This window comes from Microtus ochrogaster, unplaced genomic scaffold (genome assembly GCF_000317375.1).
Source record: "Microtus ochrogaster isolate Prairie Vole_2 unplaced genomic scaffold, MicOch1.0 UNK6, whole genome shotgun sequence".
In the NCBI taxonomy this organism is placed as follows: Eukaryota; Metazoa; Chordata; class Mammalia; order Rodentia; family Cricetidae; genus Microtus; species Microtus ochrogaster.
The window spans coordinates 14,117,192-14,126,053 of NW_004949104.1; the positions used below are offsets into that span (position 1 = coordinate 14,117,192).

At 47.2% G+C, this 8,862-nt stretch overlaps 1 protein-coding gene across 1 annotated transcript in view; it reads left to right on the plus strand.

Annotated features, from left to right (window-relative positions):
- Positions 1-8,862, plus strand: part of LOC106144325 (adenylate cyclase type 1-like) — an 83,486-nt gene that overhangs the window by 1,428 nt on the left and 73,196 nt on the right. The window lies entirely within an intron of this gene.

Sequence of the window (8,862 nt, forward strand, 5' to 3'; positions counted from 1 at the left end):
AGCAAGCACTCCGGACTAGTGCTCTGTGCATCCAGCCTGGCTCAGGCTCAGGCACGCTGGGACACAGCGTTTTCAAATAACTGTGCTTAAGCCTTTTTTTTTTTTTTTTTCAGGGAAAGCTGCCAGGATCCATCCAAGGATGTTTTGAAATCAGCTTTTCAAGAATGGATATGAGGGGCTAAAGAGATGGCTCTATGGTTAAGAGGGCTTGTTGCTCTTGCAGAGAACCTAGGTATTGAAAATGACCCTAGTTCAGTTCCAAGAATCCACATATCAGCTCACTGTCATGCATTACTCCAGTTCCAGGGGTGTCCACACCCTCTTCTGACCTTCACAGGAGTCAGGCACCAACACAGCGCACAAACATACAGGAATGCAAAAACACTGCTACACATGAACAAATATAAAAAATATTTGTAAAAGAACAGATGTGTAAGAAAGAAGCCGGTTTGACTTCTCAATAATCTTTTGATGCCTGAGCTAAAAAACCACCCCAGGCAGAACCCAGTAGGCCTTCCTCCTCTGAAGAGGAGCTGCGCCAGGCCTATAATTGTGTAAACACTAAGACTCCCCTTGTGGCCATATGCCCAGCAAGTAGCTTTAGCCCTCTCTTTGACTACAGGTCTCCTTGTTACTGACCACTGGAAGAAGCAGCACTGAGCTTTGACTTCTGTCTCCTGGTCATCTTCACAAGCAAGCTCTTTCTTTCTTAGTGTTGGCTTTTCTGCACGCTGGGCTGCCAGCCCTCACTCAATAATGCATGAAAGGATATAGAGGCAGAAGTCTGAAAACATGGAGGACTAGGAAAGAGTGGCGTCCCAGAGACAGCCGGAGCCACAGGAGTAAGTCTGTAAGAGATGAATGGAGGCAGGGATTATGCCGAGCGTGTCCTTGGAATAACTGGGTCACGTAAGTGATAGGAGGATGCGTGGGACTTGGGCCCAGTGCGCAATGGTGTTATATGGCTGACGGTCATAGGCAGCATGGGAGAGTCACATGCAGGGGTCTTGTATGACCGATGGTCCCCGACTGCCGTAAGCATGGTGCCAGAGAGGGACCGACAGTATTCTGATTCTCAGACTGTTTGGTGGTCAAATGAGATCAAGAGTCTTGCCAATGTTATTGTAAGGACTTCGGTAGAGGCTGCAGGCTCAGCTCAGGAGCCAACAGCCCTCCTGGGAATAGAAAAAGCGAGATGAGGCAGGGGCATGAGTGCCTGGGCATGCCGTTGGAATGATGGCAGGTGCAGTTCCAGACGCACTGACTGCAGATGGATTTGGTGACTCAGACTGTCCCTTGTCCACCAACAAAGGCCTGCCCGGGCAGATTGGGCAGCGTCAAGGCTTTTGCTTTGCCCTGGGTTAGCCCCTTTGTTCAGCTGAGCTAAAGGAGGAAATGCAACAAAATGTGAGCAGAAGAGATATTTCGGGGTTCTTTGCTAAGGAAGGGAGAAGAATTGCTGATCTTATGAGGAAACTTTGCTCTTTGAAGATTTTAATGCTAATTTTGCAAATTTGAAAATCTTAGCTGGCTAGGCAAAATTCTGACGGAAGTCCAAAGTTCTGGGACAGAGCTAAATCCCAGCCAGCCATGCCTCAGGATCTCCCAGCCCAGCCTCATGCAGGGCAGATCTCAGGTGCCTAGGAGGCTGCTGGTGAGGCGCTGTGTGCATCATAAACGAGTAACCAGAGACTTACAGGAACACGATGACCTCTGAGGCTACAGTAGTAGAAACTTGAGAGCTATTTTTGGAACCCACACCCCTGAAATATAGTGAATAACCAAACCAAAGAAACAAAACTCACCAACCAACCAAGCAATGAACCCACCCACTAACCAACCAACTAACAAAAAGCCCAGAGGAAGAAGTACTCCGCACACACACACACACACACACACACACACACACACACACACACACTCAGAGGGAACACATGTTGCTCGATCTTTTTGCTGAATGCCGCAAATGTGACTGGACCAAAGCCAAATCCGTCCTCTCTCTAGAGGCTGTATGTCTGAGCTATGAACGCAGAAGGACTTTGGAAGCTTGGTCCTCAGCTCTTTGGAGGAGGTAGACTCTAACAACTGCAGTGATGTGAGTAGACAGTGCTTCTCAAGATTCAGCTTCTCCCTGTCAGGGTGAGCAAGCAATTTGGATGCACAAATGGGGATTTTCAAATAAAGGCTAGTGTGAGTCTAACAGAAAAGACAGCAGTGTAGTGTCCGTTTTCCTGGCAAGGACAGAGCAGTGTGAGCTGTGTTCATAAGGAAAGTCAGGGATGCGAGAGTTAAAAGAGGGTCACAGTAAACACCTAGAGATGACAAAGAGGACAAAGAGTGCAAGAGGGGCCACGAGGAAATGGATTATAAATAGCAGGCCAAAAGCCCAGTGATGGAGTGAAGTGCACACACACACACACACACACACACACACACACACACACTCACACTACAGAGGAGAAGAACAGAGCTGCATAAATAAAGTCTGGGGAACATTTCCAGATGCTGAACCCACGAGAAAGGATAAAGGGATGAAGCAGAGAGGCTGAAATAACCCAAAGAACAAAATCTAAATGTTCACAGTATTCAAAGACAGCCAGGAAAACAGTCCTGTAACTCAAAATGCAAGGAGACATACAGCTGCTCTGGGAGTGGCCACAGGTGGCCTTGGGCTTCAAATCTGGGGCTTGGGTCCCTTCCACGTGGAGACACGACAGGCTGAGGAAGGAGGATGTTCCGTATCATTTACAGAGTTAGGAAGAACAAACAATGTAAGCCATGGACGGGGCAGCGCTGAGCCCGGGGTAGCGCTGAGCCCGGGGTGCTACCAAGCAGGCAGGTTCTTATCAATATCATTCTGTCTACACCTCTACCGGTACTGTCCAACAACATGGAGAAGCCAGTTCTGTGAAAATCACATCCCTTTGACCCTTTGACCCAGTCACTGTTGCCTAGCCCCCTTCATGTCTAGCTTTTCCTCACTCAGCTTCTTCCTGTTGTGTTGTTCCCCTTTCTGCATAGCCCCTTTCTGTCCAGTTCTACTTCCTGTCTAGGCCCACTTCCATCCAGCTCCCTTCCTGGTCTAGACTCTCTGCCCCAGCTACACATCTCTGTGCCAGGTGATCTCCAGAGGCGCTTGCCCAGGAGTCAGACTGATGGATCATGGTGGCAGTATGGCATGTTTTTATAAGAAATGGTGGCCTGGGTTCTGAAGCTCTGCTTTCCCACTAGCAGGTGGTGACGTTCCTCATGGTTCACTGACAGCACCAGATTGGGTGTCGTCTGTGTTTCAGACCCAGCAGTTCTAGTAGGTATGTAGCAAAGGCAGTATGTTTGGCTAGCAATAGATAAACAGAGAAGTGAATGAATGAATGAATGAATGAATGAATGAATGAATGGTACATTCCCTCTAGATGTCTATTCTCATAGGGGCAGCCCATAAGGCCATACATCACCCCTCCAGGGGCAGCAGCTGTGCTATCTTGGGGCAAGTCAGGTTATTTCTTTTCTATGCAGCCGAGCTCTGTAAAGACCATGTTTTTCTGTAGCTGGTGTAAGGAAGGGAGAGACACTGGGGTGAAGAGCAGTCTATTCTGCTAGTTATTATCCCCACCTTGTGACCATATGGACTCAGGTCATGCTGGTGTTCGCTGGTATGGACATTTCAGGGATGAATCTCCAGAATCATCTACGTCTTCTTCTTCTTCTGTCTTGGGGTCCCTGGCCACTGTGCTCTCAGCGGCAGCCTCCCTCAGGTACTGTAGACCAAGGAAGGAGCGGACGGAAGGCCTCTTACTCTAAATGTTTAATGGACCGTTGAAGCTACAGCACTGTTAGGTGAAGTCAGCTTCTTCCTAATGACATTGGGAAATATGTAGAGGCGCCTCAGAGATCAGTAGAGGAGAATCAGACATGTAAAGGAGGGAGGGTTACAGAAGTACCATCTTCGGAGGTGGAGAAGAAATGTCCTTCCCCCACGGCTCTAGCTCTTTCTGGGCCAAGACCCAGGGTTGGCCAGCTCCCTCCGAGTCTGTTTTGCTCCAAGCTGAGTCTGTGTATCCAAATGATAGAGGGACGCAGGAGAAATGTACTTAGAACTCTGACCACTGTTCTGGACAGAGAAGGGCTGGCAGCCTACTTGGTCTAGCCACGCTCTGCTTGCCACTATGTGAGGGCTAGTCCTTTCAACTTGACATGAACTGGGAAGTTCCTTGGGAGGAAGGAACCTCCATTGAGAAATTGCCTCCATTAGACTGGTCTGTGGAGGATTTCTGGTTATTGACTGATGTGGGAAGGTCCCTCCCACTGTATTTGGTGCAATCCCTGGGCAGGTGGGCCTGGGTTATATAAGAAAAGTAGCTGATAAAAGTTAGGAGAAGCCAGCCAGTAAACCATGTCCTTCCATGGTTCCCGTCTCTGTTCCTGCTTCCTGCCCTGACTTCCCTCAGTGATGGGGTGTGACCTGGATTTGTAAGATGACATCAACCCTTTCCCGCTTCAAGTTGGTTTTATTTAATGTTTTATCCCAGCAACAGAGAAGCAAACTAACATACCCTACCCAAGAGAGACCTGGTGAATTTTCATCAAATTGGGTTAGGCCTGGCAGGGATTCTATTGAAACCCCAGCAAACTTGTCTCTGAAAACTCATTGCCTCTCAGATCCTGGGAGACAACTATTTTTAGGGAGTGTTTTGTTTTCAAAGGCGCATTGCTGTTGTGAAGCCAGCTGGGGGCTCATCTAATCAAGGCGCACTTGGGAGTGTTTATGCTAATCCCCGAAGCCAGCCTCCTCTATTCGGAATCAGCTCCCACTTTCTCCTCCCAGCCTTTTTGGCTGTGGGAGAAGCAGGTGCCTTGCACACAGGGCCACCATATTCACGGTTGTCTTCACTGTCTCATGCCTTTGGTGTCCTTAAGATGAGCCTTGTCATAGGGCTTAGCAGTGAAAGTCTCCAAGAGAGGCTCACTCATACCAGCCACACATTTTACATGCTTTAACATGCGTGTGGAGTATTGAGTTTGATACTTAGACACACACGCACAAAGAGAGAGAGAGAGAGAGAGAGAGAGAGAGAGAGAGAGAGAGAGAGATCTTTTACATCATTCTATGCTTCTAATACCACATCCACCCAATAAATCTTTGCTGTGGCAGACTTTCCTTAGCTGTATTTTAGATAGGCTCCTCTGTCCCCTTTTCACTAAGCCTTGACCTTATTCCCCCATCTACCAAGTCTAGTTTTAGCACATATATTTTTGTCAGTTTGATACAAGGCAAGAGGAACCTCAGTTGAGAAAATGATCCCCATAAGTTACACTTGTAGGAGACTATGGTACATTTTCTCTATCAGTGATTGATGTGGGAGGGCCCAGACCACTGTGTGGTACCATCCCTGGCAGGTCGTCCTGAGTTGTATAAGCAAGCAGGCTGAGCACATCACGGAGATCAAGCCCATCGGTATACAGAACTCCTCCATTGCCTCTGCCTTCGTTCTGCCTCCAGGCTCCTGCTTTGAGCTCTTTCCTTGGCTTCCGTTGATAACAGACAGTGAGCATGGACAAGCTAGATAAACCCTTTCCCCACAAAGCTGCTTTGGCCACGGCCTCTGTCACAGTCATAGAAAGCCAACTAGGACCCCTGCTTTTCTTGATGTTGTGACCAAATCCCTGACAAGAAGTAACCTAAAGGAGGAAAAGTTCATTTTTGCTTGAAGGGGGTTAAGAAGAGATGTTTGGCAGGGGGTGTGGCCGCAGAGCAAGAGGTACCTGATGACAACACATGGGGAGCAGACAGGAAGTGAAGAGTGCATATAAACCTTAAGACCCACCTCCAGTAGCCCATCTCTCTCTGAAAGGCTCTACCTCCCTAAGGCTCCACAAGCCCCTAAGCTACCAGCTGGGGGCCAAGTGTCCATAGAAGACGGTCACACTCGATCACAGCAGCATGAATCCTGCTCAGGTCATTTAGAGAGGCCCATTCTCAAGATCTGAGCAGGTTCCTCATCCTCCAGAACTTCCCACATGATGTCCAACCACCCAGCCTCTAGTCTGCAGGAATCCTGTTAGGCCAGATTAACCAGCATCCCCTACCCTAATGTCTATGTTTGCTCATTTTCTTTCTGTCTGCTGGTTCCCACCCCTCACCTTATTTTTCTCTTTTTGTATGTTTGGAACTGAGCAGAGCTTTATGCTGAGGTCTCTTCCCCTAGTGCAATGGTTTCTGAATAAAATCCGTTTGTATCCCTTAAGCTACCATTTGATTCAGTTTCTCTTCAGCAACTGTGAGACAGACATTGTCTCCCCTGGGCAACTGCTATACCTTTGTGATTGAAACCAGGTGATGCCTGGGTATTCCAACACTGAGTCTTTGGGTGTCTTAGAGCTCAATTAAAATCTGATCCAGCAACAGATTAAAGGGCAATGTCCCAGCTTCAGATGCCAGTCACGAGTGAAGTCCCTACCTCCCTTCCTGCTGCCTCCCGGGGTCACGAATTCACTAAAACTACTTACAGAGTCCAAGAACACCCTGCATTATGATGACCATACTCTTACAAAGAATACAGATGAGTGCCCGGTGGACAGGCCTTAGGGCTATGTCTAGGAGGTCCTTAGCACAGGACCCTCAGAACTAGAGTGTTCTAGTCTCACTGACATGATCACCGTAAGGCAAGCAATAGAGGAGAGAGAGGAAAGGTTCCAGAGGTTTCCACCCACTGTGGCAGTATGGCCCAGCAGCGTCCCCTGCTGTGAACAGGAAGCCGAGTGGAGAACAATCTCCCACTGACCCTACCTCCCGCATTTCCACCACTTTCCAACAGTCTCTGTTGATTTTGATTCTGTCATTGGATGAACCCATTCATTAGGTCATAGCCTGCAGGATCTAATTATCTCTGGAAATGCCTTTGCAGACACATGGTGTGCTTTATTAATCTCCAAGGCATTGTCAGTCTGATCAAGTTAGCCAACGTTAACCACCACGTTGAGCCACTGGCTCCATCCAGAGCTATGAGGAGTCACATCATTGACACATCAAGATCCATATAGTCACCACTGGGAAATTCTAGGTGCACTTCAAGGTCTGGTCTGTTTCAAGCATCAGGAACAGAGACCAGGTGTCTCTTTTAATTTGACCAAGGCTTGAGAAAGAGGCAAGGTGGAAAGAAACTGAATGCTCTACTTATTTTCTTTTTTCCTTGATTTTTATTTTTTAAAAAATTTGAGAGTGTGTCTGTGTGTGTGATTGTGGGGTGGGGAGTGCATATATACACACGAGCCACAGGCCAGTGCTGGCTGTCTTCTTTTTTAATGCCTACCCTATGTTTAAGGCAGGGTCTTTCACTGAGCCTGAAGCTCACTGATTTGCCTAGGCCATGGAAACTCCCAGGATCTCCTGTCTCCACTGTCCAATGCTGTAAAGACAGGTGCATGCTTGTCTTGTCTAAGTCTATGTCAACTTGACACACACTAGGGTCATCTGAGGAGAGGGAACCTCAGTCAAGGAAACACATTCATGGGATTGAGTTGTAGACTAGCCTATAAGGCATTTTTTTCAAATTAGTGATAGAAGAGGGAGGGCCCAGAGGGCCCAACACACTATGGGTGGGGCCATCCCTGGGCTGCTGGTCCTGGGTTCTACAAGAAAGCAGGCTGAGCCAGCCATGATGAGCAAGCCAGTAAGCCAGTAAGCTGCTCCTCTCCATGGCCTATGCATCAGTTCCTGCCTTGCTTGGGTTCCTGTCCTGATGTCCTTTGATGATGAACAGTGATTTGGAAGTGTAAGCCAAATAAACCCTTTCCATCCCAATTACGCTTTGGTCATGGTGTTTCATTGTGGCCATAGAAACCCTGAGACAATGCTGCTGTGCCTGGCTCTTGACCTGGGTGCTTGAGGCCCAAACTCGGGTCCTCCAGCTTGAGGGCAAGCACTTTGCTCACTAAGCCTTCTTCTCAACCCCATCCATCTGTGTTTTACTTCTTTCCCCCTTTTCTTCTTTACTTTCTACACGATACTTATTTTAAAAAATTGGTTGTCCCTGGCCTTAAGAGATAGTTCCATGGTCAAGAGAAATTTCTGCTCTTGCAGAGGACCTGGGCTCATTTCCCAACACCGACATGGTAGCTCATGACCTTCGGGAATCCAGTTCAAAGGGGATCTGATGCTCTCTCCTGACCTCTATGTGCACTAGGTACACACATGGTATACAACCATACGTGCAGACAAATACTTAAAAATGTCAAATAAAAGCAGTAAATGTTCTATTAAACTTAGCTGTCTCAGTTCTAGGGATGGGAGAGGTGGCCTCGCATTGACTCACTGAAGAAGATTTAGTGGGGCATTGGTTTATTTGTTACTACAAGAAATAGTTTGTAAAAATTTAAATTACTTTCCTAAAAGAAAAGGCTCTAAGAACTTGGGACCACAACCAAACCAAACCAAACCAAATCAAACAGCAGCAACAATAAAAACCTAGTCTGAAAAACAGTGGGTCTATGGTAGACAGGTCTTGCATTTGTGTTCAGGGTTCCAGAGGGAAAGGAAAAAGAGCAGCACCAATGCTATATTTGAGGGTACAATGGCTGCAGATATATCATGGAACCCACAGATTTCTATAATACACCATCAGTAGTTGAACACACAGAAACCCAGCAGAGACACACATAAAGGTCCAGAGAAGGCCTGAGCAAGATTTTAGAAGATGATGCAGCAGTAACAAAGGAAAAAAATGGATCAGATATTGTAGGTTGTCCTCAGAACATGGAGACCAGGAAGAAATATAAAAATATGGAAATTACTTTTTATTGAAAGAAAATTTTTATACAATATATTCTGACCACACTTACCCCAGCTTAGATCACACACACACA